The sequence below is a fragment of the Ixodes scapularis genome, unplaced genomic scaffold (assembly GCF_016920785.2).
Source record: "Ixodes scapularis isolate PalLabHiFi unplaced genomic scaffold, ASM1692078v2 PGA_scaffold5__190_contigs__length_132052651, whole genome shotgun sequence".
NCBI classification, from domain to species: Eukaryota; Metazoa; Arthropoda; class Arachnida; order Ixodida; family Ixodidae; genus Ixodes; species Ixodes scapularis.
In genome coordinates this window covers 93843383-93864716 of record NW_024609880.1, presented here as the reverse complement: position 1 = coordinate 93864716, position 21334 = coordinate 93843383, and the positions used below count along the sequence as shown (strand labels likewise).

At 43.7% G+C, this 21334-nt stretch overlaps 1 pseudogene across 1 annotated transcript; it reads left to right on the top strand.

Moving 5' to 3' along the window:
• The first annotated feature begins 10072 nt into the window (after positions 1–10072).
• LOC120837941 lies at positions 10073–21322 on the top strand (annotated as a pseudogene). The gene is made up of 2 exons (XR_005715014.3): positions 10073–11615; positions 19425–21322. The product of XR_005715014.3 is annotated as a fibrinogen C domain-containing protein 1-like (transcript).
• The last annotated feature ends 12 nt before the right edge of the window (positions 21323–21334 follow it).

The window sequence follows — 21334 nt, the reverse complement described above, 5'->3', positions numbered from 1 at the left end:
TCGGAGGTGCCATATTTCACTCTATCCCTTTCCCCTACTTTTTACGTTACATCAATATAACTTTTTGGGAACACTCTAGACATAGGCTTTTTCATGCTAATTAAGCGTCTAGGTCATAACATTCTTAATGATTTTTTGTTTATTTGTCAAACCGCCTCTCTGTGACGATATTTGACGAAGTTCAGCAAGCTGTGCTGTGTGATCTAATCAACATATTTTTATTATCTTTATATCACCGTAAAGCACCAATATTGCTCTTTCTTTTGAGTATAATATCAGTATTATGCCACAAGTATACAATGCGCTACATGTGCCTGAAAAACGAATATTTCGAAAAACTAGCAAGTTTGGAGTCGATTTTCTAAAAAACCCCACTTTTTATTTTTTTTTTCATTTTTTATTCACAGTTAGTTAATATAGTAGTCTATCAGGAACTACCAACAGAAATTGTAATATATTGTTTGTATGGCCGCTATTAAGACTCGAATCTCGTACTATGAGCGTTTTGAACGGGACTTCGCACAGGCGCTTTGCTGAGCAGAATTTTGGCCTATATAAGGTTTTCTATTTATCGTTAGCACTTACCTAATATCCAACCATAAACATTAAAAAAAATTTTGAGTAGTGCTCTTAAAGAAAAGTTACTTAGAAGTCCGTATTCACAAGTGCGAGCGCATCTTTTTCTCCCAATACGGGGGAATGCAGATCGTTAGGGAAGTCCTCTGAGGCCTTTTGCTTTCGGCTCCGAAATTTTACAGATGGCAGCCCAGTCAGGCGGCGTGTATAGAATACTTTATCTTGAACATCATGGGGCTACCGCCTCTATCTTCGTCGGGGTCCTGGAGCCTCTAAGTATTATGCCTTTGGATGCGACGGACACGGAAACCCTGATTGTCGGGAGAACAGGCGTTTCGAGGTTAGAGTTTACGTCGCAAGCCACCCCTCTGTCTCTCCAAGCTCCCCTCCTCGTCCTTCTAACACAACCGTGCCACTAATCCGCGGGCACTAAAAGACACGCCGCTGCTGCGTGGCACTCAGATTACGCGCGAGGTGGAGAGCAAATGTTTAAGTATGGATCGACGGGAAGATTGGGGACCCAAAGGAAGCCGAATCTTCACACGTCGTCTAACTGATAATAGCCTTCTCGGTCCCTTTCTGGCTCTTTACTTGAATTCCTAAGCCACGGCGGAAAGCTGGTACTCATTCTACCTCCGTGCTGTCTGAGCTGGATGAACTTAAAACTGCTCCTGTTTTCAGAAAGCCAGAAGTGTTCGTTACTGCCATGGCTAAAACATTATTCAGTTCAGACCGGAAAGTGTGCGCCGACTATTCAAGGAGACACAAGAGAAGAGTGTTTTACGGACGCCATTTTCGTCAAGTCTCGGAGCTAAACCTAAGTTTTCTTAAGCAAGTTCTACCGGCTGAGGACGCCCAGCGCGTAAGCCCTGGAGATGTTCTGTGCAATAACTGCTACACAATGTTCTTGGGTCAGATTGAAGTACATAAGCAAAGACAGGAAATGTTGTCATCAAGCTCATCGTCATCATCCTGAAACCAGCGGACAGATCATTCGTTGACGAGGAAGTCCTGGTCAAGGAGTGTCTGAAGCAATTCATGCTGCCGAAGTAAGTGTGACACCACTTAAACTCCCCTCTAGCGTGACTCCACGAAGTCGTACCGGCTATGTTAAGCGAAAAAAATCCAAGATAACCGCGGAATTCAAAAAGGAAATTGGTCGTAAACTAAGTGACGTGTACGGAGAACCTACGTCAGGTTCCATGCTCCTCGTGCTCCGACCATGCTCCTCGTGCTCCATCCATGCTCCTCATGCTCCGACTGGGTCAGCAATTTACGAGCAGCCTACGTCAAGAGCGCGTCGCGGCTAGAACGCTACCGCCTCTTAACTCTCTTTCTATCTAACCTCAAAAAGAAAGATATCCTGAAAGCAATTCCTGAAGTGACGAAGCATGCTTTGGACCAATCAAGAAAACTGAAAAACAAAATGGGGGTCTGGGCGTCACCTGACCCATACCAAGGACATGCTCTCAACGAAAACGATGTCGCTCTTGCGTTGACTTACTACACATCAGATGCAAAAGACTGCTCAAGACAAAGCCCGAACAAGAAGGATGTCGTAAGGCTTTTTATTGATGGTCAGGAAGTCTTCGTCACGAAGCGATTTGTGACGAGATCTATTAGGGAAATCTACAAAGAATTCAAGGCGGCCAATCCCGAGTCAAAAATGGGCCTAACAAAATTTTATTCTCTTCGGCCCAAGTGGGTTAAGAAACACCCTGCCTGTACATGAAGAGTGTGCGTGTGTATATGCTGCGCCAACTTCATACTCTGTCTGACATCACTGTCAAATGCGGCGGGGAAGACCATGACCTTTGAAGACGTAGAGAAAATTTTTCTTTGTGAAAATCCTTCCAAAAACGGCTTCTTGCTGAGGTGTGAAGCCTGTTCGAACCGGAAGGACATATCCCTCGAGATGCTAGGGATGAGCGCTGAAGATGAACTGGAGTTGGCACTGTGAGAATCTGGTGGCGAAATGGTGAAAAAAGATTTGGAGGCCACTGCTTTTCTTAACGAACTCAACAAGTGGACGAAGAAATACATACCCCACTATTATATTCGGCGCGCACAACAGAGAGCAATATGGCTTGAAAAAGCAAATGTGAAGCCACGTGTCGTAGTCCTCCACTTTGATTTCGCCAAAAACTGTATTGTGCTCCAACGTGCAGTGCAGGGATACCACTGGAAAACCAAGATGGTGGCAATCTTCACCTGCGTTGCGACGACCACGAAGGGAACACTAAGTTTCGGCGTCGTGAGTGACGATACCTGTCATGATTCTGCACACGCGCTCTTTGCGCTCACAATGATTGAAGACAGGCTCGAGGAACTCTTGCCCGTTTTTTTGGAGCTAATCTATGTTTCGGACGGCGCTCCAAGCCATTTCAAAAATCGGCACCAATTACACGAATTTCAGAAGAAGTTTGTTGTCAGCAGGTGGATATACTCGGCGTCAGGGCACGGCAAAAGCGCGTGCGATGGAGTGGGTGGTGTGCTGAAGCATCATGCGTCACTGCATAACTTGACAACAACTGAGCTGAGCTCCATAACTATATAAGGCGCGTACGTTCGTTGAAGCTCTCGGCCAGAAAATCAAGGGGATAACGCTTCTCTTCAGCGACCAAGAGGAGCTGTCCCGTTATCGGGAGCTTAAAAGGAAGGGGTGGGAGAAGGTAACCCCATCGAAAGGCATCCAATCTTCTCATGTGTGGAGCAAAGCAATGGGGGAAGGGGGAGGTGATGTGGTCTTAGAAAGAGCTTACCAAACCCCAGAATAGACAGAGCTAAATGCATGGTGGGACCGTGAAAAGGCCGGACCGTTTCAACAGTGAGTTCATCCTGTGAGTGCGCGCTGTGTGATCAGACGACGCGCCATAGACTTTGACACTGAACTGACTGCAATTTGGACAAAGTGAAAACTGGCTCAGAATCGCATCAACCTATTTTCTCGAAATGCGCTACGTCGAAAGATGACTATCCCTATCCCAGGTGTTTATCGCTGTTTTTGTGTTAGCAGCGCCGTGTAGTATTGAAAAGGTACTGCGTCGTCTATCCGTAAACCAGACGGAATTGGGCGGTGTTCAATTCGTTTTAAAGTTTATATTTGTATTAACTTTGAGTGTATTTTATGTTAATTAGGAGTATATGAGACATTTGGTCAACACATGTTGATATATTTTATGAAATTAACATGTTTAGGCTACAACATGAAATATTACTTCCCTTCTCTGGTTACGTGTCGCATCTTGAGTTTAAAATTCCGACCTTTATATGTAATTGTCATATTTTCTTATGTCAAACAGATATGCAGTGCATATACATATGTGCGATTTAGTATCTGACGCTTAGGAAGTACGGTGTATTTTGTGCACATACGGGCTCTTCCGTAAAATAACGAGCATGTCGTGGCGTGTAAGGACGAGCATTTCGTGGCGTGTAAGGCTTCAAATGCGTTAGTCATGTGTTTAGGTTTCATTTCTATTTGCAGTGATTGATGCCAGGTTACTTAGACTTTTCTCTCGTGACTTAAGTTTGACCGTGAGTTTACATGTTACGTACTTCTCCGTCAATACATAAGGCGAAGCTCACACACCTTTCAAATCACCCCAGTGCCAAGTAAATAAATATTGTAAGGATAAATATTACTACTTCACTTGCTTTTACACTCAGATATTGTGGTAAGTACTAACATTAAATAGAAATCTTTACATTGGCCACAATTCTGCTCAGCAAAGCGCCTGTGCGAAGTCCCGTTCAAAACGCTCATGGCACGAGATTCGAGTCTTACTAGCGGACATACGAACAATATATTACAATTTCTGATGGTACTTCCTGATAGACTACTATTTTAACTAACTGTGAATAAAAAATGAAAAAAATGAAAAGTGGGGTTTTTTAGAAAATCGACTCCAAACTTGCTAGTTTTTCGAAATATTCGTTTTTCGGGCACACATAGCGCATTATATACTTGCGGCACAATATCGAAATTATACTCAAAAGAAAGAGCATAATTCGTGCTTTACGGTGATATAAAGGTCATAAAAATATGTTGATTAGGTCACACAGCACAGCTTGCTGAACTTCGTCAAATATCGTCACAGAGAGGCGGTTTGACAAATAAAAAAAAAAATCATTAAGAATGTTATGATCTAGACGCTTAATTAGCATGAAAAAGCCGATGTCTAGAGTGTTCTCAAAAAGTTATATTGATGTAGCGTAAAAAGTAGGGGAAAGGGATGGAGTGAAATATGGCACCTCCGATAGGCTGAAAAAACATCAATTTCCTCCATGACCGCTTCAATGGTCCATAACTTGAGAACAAAAAATCCGACGAAATAACCGTTTGCGTCTTCTTTTATCATAGGAATTGCCCCAAAACATATATTTTTTTCGTCAAAATTAAAAATTCGACCCTAAATCCGTGCCTGAGTTGAGATGAAATCACCCATATATATATATATATATATATATAGTATATATACCGGGTGTTTCTGCGAAGACTTTCAAAAATCCTAAAAATTAAAGCGTCAAAAAAAAAAAAACTTTCTTCGGGAACAAGCTACCAGCCACGGCGGACGTCAGGAATTGCCAAAAACATAGTAATTAGCCAGCTAATTAATTAAAATTTGTTAATTAACTTTTTAATTAGTGGAAATAGACATATGGTTCCAATTAGAAAGTTGCTGAGCGTTATTGAAAACCACTAAATCAGTCATTTTCAAAAAGACTTTCGGCGCGTGAGAAGCGTAGTATTGTACTAAAGTTACCACTCGTGGAGCAGGTACAAGCTTGGGGCTAGATAAGAGACGGAAAAATCGCGCGGGCGCCTTATCGCAACCGTTAGCTTTGTACCTGCTCAAAGAGCGGTAACTTTAGTGCGCTACTACGCTTCTCACGCGCTCAAAGTCTTTCTGAAAACGAGTGATTTAGTGGTTTTCAATAACGCTCAGCAACTTTCTAATTGGAACCATATGTCTATTTCCCCTAATTAAAAAGTTAATTAACAAATTTTAATTAATTAGCTGGCTAATTAGTATGTTTTTTGGCAATCCCTGACGTCCGCCGTGTCTTTTAGTTTGTTCCCGAAGACAGTTTCTTCTTTTTTCAAACGCCCTAATTTTTAGGATTTTTGAAAGTCTTCGCAGAAACACCCGGTATATATATACCGGGTGTTTGTGCGAAGACTTTCAAAAATCCTAAAACTTAAAGCGTAAAAAAAAAGAAAAAACTTTCTTCGGGAACAAACTACCAGCCACGGCGGACGTCAGGAATTGCCAAAAACATAGTAATTAGCCAGCTAATTAATTAAAATTTGTTAATTAACTTTTTAATTAGTGGAAATAGACATATGGTTCCAATTAGAAAGTTGCTGAGCGTTATTGAAAACCACTAAATCAGTCATTTTCAAAAAGACTTTCGGCGCGTGAGAAGCGTAGTATTGTACTAAAGTTACCACTCGTGGAGCAGGTACAAGCTTGGGGCTAGATAAGAGACGGAAAAATCGCGCGGGCGCCTTATCGCAACCGTTAGCTTTGTACCTGCTCAAAGAGCGGTAACTTTAGTGCGCTACTACGCTTCTCACGCGCTCAAAGTCTTTCTGAAAACGAGTGATTTAGTGGTTTTCAATAACGCTCAGCAACTTTCTAATTGGAACCATATGTCTATTTCCCCTAATTAAAAAGTTAATTAACAAATTTTAATTAATTAGCTGGCTAATTAGTATGTTTTTTGGCAATCCCTGACGTCCGCCGTGTCTTTTAGTTTGTTCCCGAAGACAGTTTCTTCTTTTTTCAAACGCCCTAATTTTTAGGATTTTTGAAAGTCTTCGCAGAAACACCCGGTATATATTCACCACATTCGGTGGGAGTTGATACCGCGAGGGCGCCACAGTATTTGGTGCCCCAGTAAACTTCCGGTAGTGTATTTATTTATTCTTCAGCAACGCACAGCGGTCGGGTAAGAAGAGTTTCCTTCAGAGAAGTTTCTGTAGTGTGTTTGTAAGAACATTAGTGAATTGTACAAAGTAGTGCAAGTAACAAAAGAAGGAGAGACAAATGGAAAAGAAGAGGAAAACCGGAAGCGCGCAGGGGTCCGCCGATAGGGGGTGGTAGTGAGCTTGTTTGCAAACAAACATCGGTGAATATACCGGGTGTTTGTGCGAAGACTTTCAAAAATCCTAAAACTTAAAGCGTAAAAAAAAAAGAAAAAACTTTCTTCGGGAACAAACTACCAGCCACGGCGGACGTCAGGAATTGCCAAAAACATAGTAATTAGCCAAATAATTAATTAAAATTTGTTAATTAACTTTTTAATTAGTGGAAATAGACATATGGTTCTAATTAGAAAGTTGCTGAGCGTTATCTAAAACCACTAAATCAGTCACTTTCAAAAAGAATTTCGGCGCGTGAGAAGCGTAGTAGTGCACTAAAGTTACCGCTCTTTGAGCAGGTACAAAGCTAGCGGTTGCGATAAGGCGCCCGCGCGATTTTTCCGTCTCTTATCTAGCCCCAGCCTTGTACCTGCTCAAAGAGCGGTAACTTTAGTGCACTACTACGCTTCTCACGCGCCGAAATTCTTTTTGAAAGTGACTGATTTAGTGGTTTTAGATAACGCTCAGCAACTTTCTAATTAGAACCATATGTCTATTTCCACTAATTAAAAAGTTAATTAACAAATTTTAATTAATTATTTGGCTAATTACTATGTTTTTGGCAATTCCTGACGTCCGCCGTGGCTGGTAGTTTGTTCCCGAAGAAAGTTTTTTCTTTTTTTTTTACGCTTTAAGTTTTAGGATTTTTGAAAGTCTTCGCACAAACACCCGGTATATATACCTCAAGCTGACCGATTTTCGGCTGACCGTCACGTTCGGTCAGCTTGGGTATATATATATATATATATATATATATATATATATATATATTATATATATATATATATATATATATATATATATATATATATATATATATATATATATATATATATATATATATATATATATATATATATATATATATATATATATATATATATACACACCTCAAGCTGACCGAACGTGACGCCCGCCTGCCAGAGAAAATCCTTTCGAGCCACGTCGCGGCGCGACCGCTTGCTCAGGGCATCAATAATAATAGCTTTACTCACCATACAAGTATGCTGAGGGTTGAGGAAAAGAGCGTGTGCGTGTAAGCGAAATCATACAAAAGAATTTATTTAATACAAAGTACTTAACAACAAGAAACAAAACAAACCAAAGCAATAATCTGCTAGCTCATCAACAGCAGTAACAATTGCTTAATTTAAAAGGAAATAGGCGCACGTGTGTTGCAAGATTCAATATCAAATTTGGAGCCCATAAACGTTCCTCCAATCCAGTCCAATGCAATTATTTCCGATTGCATGTTGTGTAATTGAAGTTACCTGTTTACATACACTATAGCTCATTTGTCCTAGGTCGCTGGGTTAAACCGGTTGGTGTCACTTGACTTTGCCGGAGGTGTAAAACGACCAACACATGGTGCTAAATGATAAACACAACACCTATACAAACCATTTAAATGTTTGTTTCTCCTCGTATTTATAATGTTTGCTGCGTTGAAATGGCAGCACTAACTTATAATATTAGTTGAAATTATTATCAGTGAAACATAGCGGGGAGCTTCAGAGTATAGTTGACCGCGATGCTTTTGCGTCCCCCCGGGGAGCTTGGGGCGTCGCATTGCGCAGGCGCACAAGTTCCACGCATTTGCAGTGCGATGCCGGCCAAGCTCCTCGGGGGTCCCGATGCACTGGACTTGGGACCTCCTATTCTAAAACTACCTATTGTAAAAGCTCATAGATAGTATCTGCTTTATTTAACGTATATGGAATGCACTGATGTTTTTCCAGACTCGGCACAAAACGTTATGCTAAAGGAAAACACCTGAATAACATCATTTCACTAAATTTGAAATAAAACTTAAAGGACCCCTGAAAAAAAAAAAAAATTAAAACAGTCTTGTTGGGACACGGGTGTCAAAAAATAAATTTTAAGCAAAAAAATATATTTTAGAGATTTATTTGAAATTCTGCGCGCGAAGTCTATGACGTCACTGGTCATTCCGGAATGACCATCTCGGTCACGAAGGGGAAGCCGCTCCACCTCTCCTCCACGCGCCCGAAAAGCCTAGAGAGAAAACAAGCGGAAAGGAGGTGATCACTGCCACGCGTCTCGTGCCGTCAATATTGCATCTATTTTTTTTTTTTTTCACGTAAAATTTATATTTTGACACGCGTGTCCCAATTAAATGTAAAAAAAAAACATTCTTTTTAAGACACACGTACAGCCCACACCGCGCACGCACGTGCACACACACGCAAAATCAACTCTGTTGTATTGGCGCGCTATGTATGTATTTTTTTCCACTCCTGCAATGACCTTCTTTAACGTGCAGTATTAAAAAAAAAAAAAAAGAACAAAAGAACTACACAAAAGATAACATACTTATCAAGTTTTTTTTGAATCCTGCAACAGTGGAAGCACCAATAGAAACACTATGAGTCTAGTTATTCCAGCTGCTTCGATGGTTTCCGCAAGAAAATGTTCTTTACAGATATCAACATTCATGGGTAAACGAACTAAAAATATCGCTGTTTAAACGCCGGATTTCAAAGGGTTCTAAACGTAGTTTTGCAGGTGATCGCGTTCAACTGTTTAAAATACGGCAGATAAAAGTTTAAAAAAGTATACTTGTTCATGTTTTTTTTTAAATATTTGTGTTACTGTTGAGAATTTAAATAGTGAAAGAAAAATAAATATCCCAAACATTGCTCTGCGACGCCATGTTATTCAAATGTAAGGATAAAAAAAGACGGCATGATCCCCTTCACTAAATATTCACCATATAATTATAATTTGGGGGGAAACCAAGACATTACAGCATGATAAACGGCGAACGTACCCCTTGCCTCCTCCTCATATCACTCACATGTGGCATGGCATATACACGGATATACAAAAAAACATTCAAGCTAGTCCTTTTTTTTAATTTTTTTTTTAAGGACCCCGGGGGGCGGGGGGGGGGGGGGGGGGGGGGGGGTCGCTTGCGTAGTCAAGTTTTCGGAAGCATGGCGACCGATATAAAGACGTACTTTCCGACCCCACACCCAGAAACGTTGTCACTCCATTCTTAGAATGTTGCATGCTTGAATTAAAGAAGTTCCCGCCCCCCCCCCCCCCCCAACCCTTTTTTTTTTTTTTGTCTTATTTTTGATTTGCGGTGGTTATGTTTCGTTTTACATGCGGGCTGCCGTTGGAACCCCGCCATCGGCGCACTGAAGGCTCAAAAACCGTTGCTGCGTCATATTTTTTTTTTTTTTTTTTTGGCACAGCTTCGAGGAAGGCCCAAAGTGTCACCCGACCCTCGGCTGTCGCTCCCCTTAGGAGACGCGGACGCGAGGGTGTGCGCTCGTCTTCACTTTGGGCAATTGAGCCCGCGCCGGCCCCCCTCTCTTCTCAGAACGCCTCAGCAGCCAGAAGCTCACGAGGGACCGCTGTAAACACGTTGATTTCTTCGCCGACGAAGCCGCTCAGTTCTTGCTTATCTGTTGCGTGGACCGGAAAGACCGTCTTGGCCAAGTCTGCCCCCGCTCCGAGGGTATACGCCACTCTTCGTCACCGGGGGCTCCTCCAGATTTGTCATCGCGTCGTTTATCGGTTCTTGTGGACAGTTCAACGTCTTGGCCTTCCTCTCCTTCTTGCGCATTCGTCTCGAGTGCCTGACAAGATAAAACCTGGTCGAAGGTGCTCTCGTTTCCCCAGTAAGATTGGAGGCACGGACATGGCAGAACTCATCTGGATGCGTTTGCTCGTCACAGTGGCCCTGCTGGCGCTGTGCAATGGCCAGCACAGGCTCTACACTCGGCTCGACGAAGTCGAGAAACTGATCACCGATGTGAAGGACCAGCTTCAAGTCGAGAACAACCTGAGGACCACGCAGACTGTCCATTTCCAGATGTCCCTGGAAAAAGTAGAGAAGCAGCTCCAAGATGTCTCTTCCAAGATCTCAACGCTGTCCTCGGGTGGCGAGAGCGGTCAAGGCTCGGTTGAGTTTAGCAGCAGGTTGAGGAGCCTGGAGTCTGCATTCAACACGCTCCAGGGCGACGTCAGCGAGAAGGTGGACACCAGCATCGCGAAGCTGGGCGAAGTCGACACTAAGACGACAAAGATGAAGGACGACATGGACAGCAAGTTGAAGAAGGTGATGAACGGGATCAACACCATCTATGACATGAATAAGGAGATGAAGTCTTCGATGGCCTCAGCAAGGGGTCTCCCAGAGGCAGGGTCTAGAAGGGACTCTCCACCCGGAGGCGGAGACACGTCCATGTCCTTCCTTCTGGACACCATCGATGACACTCAACGAAAGATGCACGAGCAACTGGATCTTCTCAAGAACCAGATGGGTCGCAAGTTGGAAGGTTTGGAGGTTCTCACCAACAGCCTCATAGAGCAGAACGACGCTCTTCTAACGGAGATCGAGAAGATCCAAGAGCAGTGTCCAACTGGAAAAGAACGCCCAGCCGAGAGCACACAGCAGCCCAAGGGACCCCGGAGAACTATGGTCGGCCAAAACGGAACATCCGAGCTGTCTAACCGAGTCCTCATGGAGATCAAGATGGGGCAACTCGAGATGAAGAACGATATCAGCAAGATGATGAGGGAAGTCGAAAGCAGCATGGTAGATATCAGGCAGTGTCGTAGCGCAGAACAGGCTCCTCGCCCAACTGTCAGTCGTTTTCCACCTGTTGCTGTTAGAGACACCGACTTGAAACCTTCAGAGAGTGTGGTGAGCAGTGCTCGGCGAGACGCACCCTCGGGCACACCACAGCAGTCTGTTGGCGAAAAATGCGTGACGACAACGCACGTGATGAGTCCCCGAAACTGCGCAGACCTTAGGACTGGAGGGGCAACCTGCGACGGAGTGTACATTGTCTACACACAGGGTGTTCGCGCTGTCAGAGTATTCTGCGACATGAGCAACGATGGTGGAGGATGGACGGTAAGTGGTCGTCGGATACGCCTGCATGACACTTCTGTACTATAAAAGGGCACCCACTATTACAGCTTTACTTTGTGTCCCAAAATAACACACGGTTGCAAGGAGTCGGAACATCTTGAAAAGGGTCTTAATCCATCCAAGAGGCGTTCTGTGTTTTGATGGGAAAGGGGGGGGGGGGCATGTTTAGTTTATTAACTTTTCGATATGAGGCAATCGCGCTTCTAGCTTCGGTCGTTCGGTTTCAGTCACACGTGGGCACGTGGCCATTGTTGGTAGATCAGAAAGACGGCCGTGATCTGTGCTTATTTAAGTATGGCAGAACAATAGACCAATCTCACAGCCAGTTTCACTACGTCGGCGCTGCCGCCATGAATCGTGGGAACTGTACTGACTGTACTCTTTCTGCACGAGCGATAACCCCGCTGAGGGTCGGCGCGAGCAGAGCACCAAAACGGCACGAGCTGTCTCACGAATCGGCGCCTGCCTCCAACGGTACTCCAACGCAGGCTCTGCTCCAACGTTACTTTGCCCGCCTCCTATGAACTATGGTCGCTAAACTCGTCAAACACAAAGATTCTTTGTGTATGACATGGTGGGGGGAGGAACCGAAAGATTGCCGCGAAGTTTTCTTTTCTCAAAAACCAGCAGATTTGTTTATCTTTGTAACGTTTTTCATTGAAGGCGCTAAAAATCTTTACCACTCCATAGGCGCGGAACAAGAGCACCACGTTAGACAGCGCATAGAGATGACAGTTGTTCATACGTGTGATGTCACGACAAAGATTATCAGCTGCGACCAACATGTTTGATGGTCTCTAAAAAGCACGGCGGAGGATTGGGGTAATTGCATTCTACAATCAACACCGCCGAAGGTGACAGTCTAATATCGTTTTTATCTCTCCGCTTTGGCCGAATTTACTGAAAAACGTCCCTGCCGTTCCTTTAATTTTTGGCGGCCTTTTAGATATTATTGAAGTGTAGCCCGACGTGGCTAGGTCAGAACCAGCCGAGTAGCGTTGTTCGTTTTCGGGCGGATTTCGCCTCCGGGCAGCTGTTCCCTCATCGGTGGGATCAAATAATTTTACGGACTTTTTTCTAAGTAGTGACTACTGGCCACGTAGGCTACCAAAAGCGTCGGTGTGGTCGGCTTGCCAAGGTTAGCCAAACTGGTATTAGTTCTGCTGTTTTCATCAACGAAAATAACAGTAATGTCAGGTTGTCGATATTGACGGCGATGTTTTAAGAACGCGATGACTCCAAGCTTCCATCGTACACAATCAAACTTATCCCCATAGATTCGAACACGCACCATCGAATTCGACGTTCACAATTGATAACCCTGACACTGACGTCAAGGATAGGAGGCATTCACTGGACGCCATATTTGAGGGCGATGTTTAGGGCGCGTGCTCAGAACGAGCTTACATTAATAGCCTGCTAAGACCGGCAATCTTGATGGTGTGGAATGCACGTTGCAAAAGAACCGTGGAAGCTCGCCGTCAGCACGCGCTCAGCAACCACGCACACAGATATCGCCGGCAGTGGAGGTATTCACTGGACGCCATATTTGAGGGCGTCATTTAGAGCGCATGCTCAGAACGAGCTCACATTAATAGCCATGCTAAGACCGGCAACCTTGATGGTGCTAAATGCACGCTCCAAAAGGACTGCGGAAGCTCGCCGTCAGCACGCGCTCAGCAGCAGCGCACACGGATATGGCCGTCCAGTGAATACTCCTATAGGAAGTATTCACTGGCGGCCATAGATGTGTGCGCGAATGCTGAGCGCGTGCTAAAGGCGAGCATCCACAGTTCTTTTGTAACGTGCATTCCGCACCATCAAAAGTGCCGGTCTTTACAGCCTATTGATGTGAGCCCGTTCTGAGCATGCGCTCTAAACAGCACCAACAAATATGGCGTTCAGTGAATACTCCCTATACTCCGTTTCACCTTATGTTGTACCGCGCAGCGAAGGCTATAGGAGCGCGAGCTCATAGCGTTGGCAACTGCCCTTGGTGCACGAGAGCTTGTGCCGCCGAGATGTGCCCTAGAGCAGGGAGTTCGCGGTTGTAGCCATTCCTGCGGTACAACACAAGGTGAAACAGAGTATAGTTCACTCTATTTTAAGCAAAGCGCACATAAAGGCATCCTAAGTGGCGTCACGCGTACGTGGAACGCTTATTCAGCAACGCTTAGTGAGATCGGTCTATTCCGACGCCGTGGAATTTGAAGGTCTATAAAGTAACGATGAGAATGAAATGGACATCCGAACAGTCGTAATTATTGTGATATCTTGAGGCTCTCAATAGAGGGTTCAAATTGAGTTTTGGCGTGATAATTCCGAGTACAAACTCCGAGTGTGCGACCAGTGAGTCTCCTCTCTGCTCCGCATCCCTGGTTACCAATAAAGGCTATAGCCACGTCTCCTTCTGGTAAGGGACACCAATCGTGCGAATCCTCATCGCTGTGCTACGCTTGTGGTGCGACGAATAGGGATCCTGGCTCTTGTCCAAAATAACAAACCGGATATGCTTTGATGGCCCGAGGGTCGATCGGGCGGCAAGCCTTGATGAACGTGGCTGCGCCATTTGGATAAACAGATAGATAACGCGGTGGCGCAGATACGCAACTTTCAAGTACCGCATTTTCTAGGGTGCCCTTGGTAGTCAAGAGCACCACGACCGGCTGTCTCGAGAAGATGTGCACTCTCCTTTTCGATCGTGCAGTTCATCTCAAAACAGACACTGAACCGTCCTGCAGAGTGTGCATACACTTTTTTGCCCCCGTGTGCTGCGTGTTGCCGACGCAACTGCCGAGGTCTCCCCTTCCGTCGAACGTCAACAAGCTGTGTCATGGATTCCGTCATATCTGTTTGTTCCCTTTGAAGAGGTCCAGGGCGTGTGATAGGGCATCGCTTTTTTTTTCTTTGTGTGTATGTTTTTGTTCTTTTACTTATCGTAAATTTTAGCCTCAAGAAAAGCATCAGTTCAGTTTTTTTGTTTTTTTTTTGACTGCTCGTGGTTTTGTTGATTTATTTTGTTTGTATAGATATGAGTTGTTTACCACCACTTAGCAAGTATCTGTAAAGTATTTTACGCTCTAATTAATTATAACTTAAACGAAAAAAAAAGCTTGCCTTATAGAAATATCGTTTAAGGGACAGTGCGCCGCGGTTTTTTTTCTCGCAAAAACAAATAATATGATTCCAACATTAGAAAGGGGAAAACACGAACGAACGGATACTCAGCACTAAGAAAAATCTTAGCCCTCCGACCAGTATTTACGTTACTAAAAAAGTTAAATATTATGAATGGTAACTGGTGGTTTTGCGGTGGCTTTGGCGACAAATCTTTTATCGTGCGTTGTTTTTGACATTTTGTGTTTCTTGAATTTGGTCGAATAATGGGCGTTTGTTCGTGAGAAAAAAAGAGAAAGAAAGAAAAGGGCCGCTACTTTGTCTCTTTTATGAGACGCCGCAAGCATATCACGCTGTTGACGAATTTGAAGTATAAAAATCGATTTAATACAATTCGCTAAACACAGCGTGATGCCTAATCAAGATCAACAAGCACAACATTAAAAATCCCCCCCCCCCCACACACACACACGCGCACTTCTTCTCCCTTCCCCACACTTATTTTTTTTTTCATTCCCAGTTATTTGTCATCAAATGACACTGTTTTTCTTTTATATTGTAACTGATCTGTGGTATACTGTAATACCCCGAGAGATAGCCCACCTAAAATCAAAAGCAAATCGTGTGCGATAGAAAAAACGTTGAAAAAATGCTAGTCTTAGATTTTGTGACCTGCAAACCTTGTAATCGCGGGGAAAGGCGTTGAACTAAAGACGACCGTCCTTTCCAGACAGCAACGTTCGTTTTTCTCCCGCCGTGGCTAAGTAACACCATTTCTGCTGAGGCTCCCATTGGCCAAGGCTCTGCAATTTTTACAAGTGGGCTATCTTTCGGTGCTTCTAAAGAAATAGAAAATTGTGCCAAAAATAGGGCTGTGTTATCTTTCGGGGGTGAGGCATCTCTCGAAATTTTATTGTAGTTATAATTAGAGTTCCGTCTTTTGTGGCAGTTTATTTTTCTTCAAATTCGAAAATGTTTTTTCAGATTTCTTTTTTTTTTTTTTTTTCAAAAGATTCGGTGTTTTTTAGTGCTATTTTTTTATGTCGGCCAAAACTTTTGTGTTTGCCGGGGCTTGTGTTGAAAGAAAACAGAACGGGTCTAGGAGGTCACAGGTGAAGACGTTCGGTAGGCCAACTCGTCACAGGGCTTCTCTTACAAGGAATTTTTGTTTGGCGGGAATACCGTATTTTCCGGGCTATAGTCCGCGGACTATACATGTTTAAAAGTTGAAATTTCTGGCTGTGCGGACTATCTACGCGTGCGGACTATAAAGGAATTATGTTTTTCAAGATCGTTTATTATAACGAGACGTGACGAATTTTGTGCACGAAAGTGTATGTTAATGATGATTTATGCACATTCTAGGCTTTATTGTGAGCTAAAAAGCAGACTTTTGTAAACGTGTGCCGTCTATGAGAAGATTTTCGTGTCCACTAAGCACCAGGTGCGGACTATGCACCGGGTGCGGGCTATCTAAGCAAAATCTTTTATTTTTGACCCCAAATTTCCCCCTGCGGACTATACACCGGGTGCGGACTATAGTACGGAAAATACGGTACTCGTGTTAGGTCTTGATTTTTTTATACAACCTGACGAGTACTTATTTTTTTCTCGCGAAAGAAAAATCAATTTATTTTGGTTTCGTCATAGGAATAGTTAATATCCGAAAGAGTGATAACCACAATTTGAGTTGCTAGCAAAATAATTTTATCTACATACATTCCAGGAAATCTTATAGCGACTTCAAATAAAGCAGAGAATAAACGTATGCACACGTGATAATTCAATAATTTATGTACTGTGAAACACAAACTACAGACTAGGGTGTGTGTAATACTTTACAAAATGCCAATTCCTCGAAATGTATATATATATATATATATATCAGGGTGTCGAACCGGAACCGAACCGAACCGAAAACCGGAACCGAACCGGTATTTTTTCCGGAACTGAGCCCGAACCCGAACCGTTATATTGTTATCGCGATGAACCCGAACCGGAACTGAACCGGAAAAAAAAATAACGGTTACCGGCTCATGTCAAAACGGTTCGGCCACGCGCTGTTGACAATGAATGTGCTATCAATGCCATTTGTTTTTTAAGTGCCGTCAACTGACGCACACCTCGCTTACATATTTTTCTTCTCCACTCAGTCTTAGGAATATAAACGCTGCATCCATGAATCTTGACAAACGCTGCATCCATGAATCTTGACATAGGAACCAGTATTGCGCTGGTCGCGGCTTGCACGGAAAAAAGAAAATTGGAAGGCTGTGCAAAAAAAAAAAAAAAAAAAAAATCGCGTCACGGGATTTCATTTTCCTACAACCTCCTAAATGCTAAATGCTGCTGTGTGCTCATTTCATAACACGTTTCTAAAACGCGCGAGTTCTTGAAGCTTGCTTCCATCGGAATGAGAAAAGGCTGTGGAGTTTGATAATAATGTATCCGGTTTCGTATAGGCACTTAGAAGCTAACATATTTGTGAGACAGCGAAGTCTTCTATTTTAATATTTATCCTATCACGTCCTTCTGGCGTTGCATTCGGTGAAGTGTTTTTCATATTCCGTATCTTATTTAATGAAAACTTCTTTAAGGGTCTAATTTGAGTTACCGAAGGCTAGTTCAAATAAAGAAAGCTGTATTTCCTCCCCACTGTTCCTTATTGCTTACACGCCGAGGTGGCGGCATAGTTAGCGAGTTCTACTTGTAAGTGGGTTTGTAAGGAGGTCGCGGATTTTACAGCTACTGCGTCGGACCCAATTAGATGAAGTCCGAATGCGTAAACGTCGGTGAGGTAACCTTTGAGTGCACATAAAGAAACCATTCCTGGTATAAATCCCTGAGCCTTACACTACGATGTATCCCGTTTCGTATGTGCTGATTTCAGATGTTTTATTTGTAATTTATTTTGATGTTGCAATTTGTCATTCATAACTTCCGAACCGGTTCGCGAACCGGTTCGCGGATCGAATTAATCGAACCGGAACTGAACCGGAACAAAATAAATTTACCTGAACCTGAACCGTAACCGAACCCGTATTTTTTTCGGTTCGACACACTGATATATATATATATATATATATATATATATATATATATATATATATATATATATATATATATATATATATATATATATATATATATATATATATATATATATATATATATATATTTATATATATATATGAACAAAAGATAATAGTGACTTATCATGAGAATAAGTAGAGCTGAAAGTGAAATAAATATAACAGGCATATTGTAAACGGCCTGTAGAACCTCCCTCATTTTCCCACGTCGTTAGGCGGCAAGCTCTGCCTCTCGAGTGGGAGGCCTGGTCCCCTGCACTTTGCTTTATATATTAAAAATAATCGTGGTATTTATGTTTTCCTAAATAAAATATATAATTAGCTCAAAAATTAACGACGTCTACAAATCTCTGTAATGCGAAACTAAAGTGCAGCTCCCGAGGAGGAGGATTAGGGGAGGGTACGGAAGGGAGGGTATGCCCCTCCTCCTCCTCTCCCCCTCTCCTCTTACCCACCTCATCACCTTCCCCCTTATCCTCCCCTCCTCTTCTTCCCCCTCCTTCTCTTCTCCTTCTTTCCTCCTCCTCTCCTCCTGCCGCTGAATTTGTTTATGGGTGACGCGACACGAAGCCGCGGCGTCATTTTCCCTGAATGGGTGCTGAGGTCACGTGACGTCAATTTGCTTGCCAAATTTAGCAGGAAAATTTCCCCGCTAACTCTAGCGAGGAAACGTCCCATAATAGGGAGTTTTCGTGGACCGTTTTCGCCGTTCCGCAAGGCCCTCCGCAAGCCGCTACGATAGCGGGAACTCCACAGTCAAGGCTATCGGCGCGCAAGCGCAGTAGCAACTTCTTCGTTGCGGAACGCTTAGCGGAGGGGGCAACGCGGTCTACGAAAACTTCCTAATAGGGAGTTTTCGTAGACCGCGTTCCCACTCTGCTAAGCCCTCCGCAACGAAGAAGCCGCTAATGCGCCTGCGCGCCAATGGCCTTCACTAGAGTTCCGGGTAGCGTCGAGTGTTGCGGAGAGCTTCGCGGGACTTCGAAAGCGATCTACGAAAACTCCCTGAGCTTCGAAAACTCCCTAATGCAACGCGCGGTTACGGAGGAGGGGGGGAACACCCCCTCCTCCTCTGCTCCTCGTCTTTTTATTTCACAATACTCAGAGGGGAGTATTTCACAATACTCCCCTCTTTTTCTCATTTCCTCGTCGTCCTCTCTCCTCCTACCCTTCTCCTCCTCTGTACCTTTCCCTCCTCCTCCTCCTCCTCCACACGTGACGTCAATTTTCCCGCTAAATCTAGCAGAGAAAGTGAATTTGTCCATAGGTTTCGTGACACCAAGTCATATGTGACGTCATTTTCCCCGCTAAATTCAGCAGGGAAACTGAGTTGGTGTTGAGGTCACGTGACATCAATTTTCCCGCTAAATTGAGCGGGGAATTGAATTGCTGTCGAGGTCACGTGACGTTAATTTTACCCTGGAGAAACTGAATTTGTTCATAGGTGACGTGACACCAAGTTATGTGACGTCATTTTTCCCGCTAAATTAAGCAGAGAGTTGAATTGGTGTTGACATCATATGACAAGAAATATGTGTACGAAACGGGCCGTCAAACGAACTCCGTCCTTGTTCCTGCGCAGGTGCTGATGCGCAGGGGAAAATACGCCCAGTGGCCTCTCAGCTTCGAACACGACTGGAACGGCTACAAGCACGGCTTCGGAGACATCGAGAAAGAGTTCTGGCTCGGCAACGACTTCATCCATATGCTGTCCACGGAGAAAGACATGATGCTTAGGGTCACCCTGGAGACCTTCGAGGGCGAGAAGATTGACCTGGACTACGAAGCGTTCGTCGTGGGTTCTGAGAACGAGAACTACCGTCTCAGGGTCGGAGATTACCTGGGCTCCGACCCCAGGGTGGGAAACAGTCTGAGGAGACACAGCGAGCAGCTCTTCAGCACTGACGACAGGAACCCGGCGAGGAGGTACAACAACTGCGCCAAGACCCACAAGGCCGGATGGTGGTTCCACAGCTGCTACAGCGTCCTGCTCACGGGAGAGTATTCGCAGGACAGGAACACTCCATCGACCAAAGGTATCCGTTGGCCCTCCTGGAAGACTGTGCCCCTGAAGGCGGTGGAGATGAAGATCAGGCCCAAGAACTTCCGACAACCTTAGGAAGCTTGGCATCCCGAATTTCGTGAATCTTGGGTATCACACATGGAGACGCCATCGCTGCGCCATTTTTGGCGGTCATTACTACTTGTTCTTCCCGAGCAAAAAGAAATTCGGTGAAATGAAATGTACGCTGCAGAAGGGTACACGCTCGGCAGAAAGGCTACTGATATGTCGTTAATGCGAGCCATGTAGATGCATTCTTTTTCTCTTTATAAAAGACGACAAAAGGAGTTCACACGATATCGGGCTGCCATGACTATGTGGACAGGTTAGCTTACTGACCAGTCATATTGAATGTGTTGTGACGCGCAATCTTTATTGAGAATATCCCGGTTGTTTTTGTGCTACAAAGTTTGATAGCTTCAGTTTATATTACCGATAGGAAATGATAAAAAGGAGGGAAAGAAGAGAAAGTCGGGATTAATGAAATGTTGATTCAGAACTGTACTTTCAAGTCGAAAAGAAAATTTAAGATAAATTAATGCGCCATATTTAAACCCATCTCAGTCTTGCAAAATTTGTTCTTTTTTTTTCAATAATTGTGCCTGGCTTAAGTTTTCAAGGGAATGAGACATATCACCGCAAGCATAATACCAAACTTGTGCCGCATAACTTGCACCTGGGCAACACCGAGTGACGCAGCCTGTTTTCTCTCCGAGTAGCTATCAATACTTTCCACATAAAAACGCTGGTTATAATCGCAGGGTTTATCATCTGGTGATAAAAATTTAGAGATGCATTCTTCGCGTACACGAAAGAGTTCATTCCGACGAGGACAGCAGAAAACAAGCAAGATTATCTAAAAGAGGGATCTGTTTGGCAATCACTATTTTAAAACGTTTTATGTTTCAGTTCTTCTTCACATCTTTTCCAACGTGCCTTCGATTCACAAATAAAATAAGCATAATTGAGATGTTTTAGAGGACGTATATATAGTCATCTTATCCCGGTTGAGGTTCGAGCTTCATCAAACTGACCAGGTTTCGAGAGCAACAAATAACGAGTCTTCAAATTATATTTTAGTGGTTTTTTACCGATATAAAGAACCCGTAAAACAGCGTCTAAGACACTAATTCATTGATATTCTAGGGAACGAGTAATATATCCCTTCTTTTTTTTTAATGTGTGTACACTGAACCGTTTTACCGTCAAGTCCATGCTGTTGCTAGTACTTTACAATAAAAATCAGTGAAGCGTGTATAGCATGCCGCGAAATTGCGGCCATACTGTCGGTCCTTGCATGTAATTAGATTTTTATTGTTCGCGCTTTTGTCTTTGTTTGTTTGTTAAGTTATTAAGTGTACACTGCGTGCCGGTGGCCACGAGGAGATTTACGTGTTGAATAAAGGCAGCTGCTTCCACGTACCGTTCGT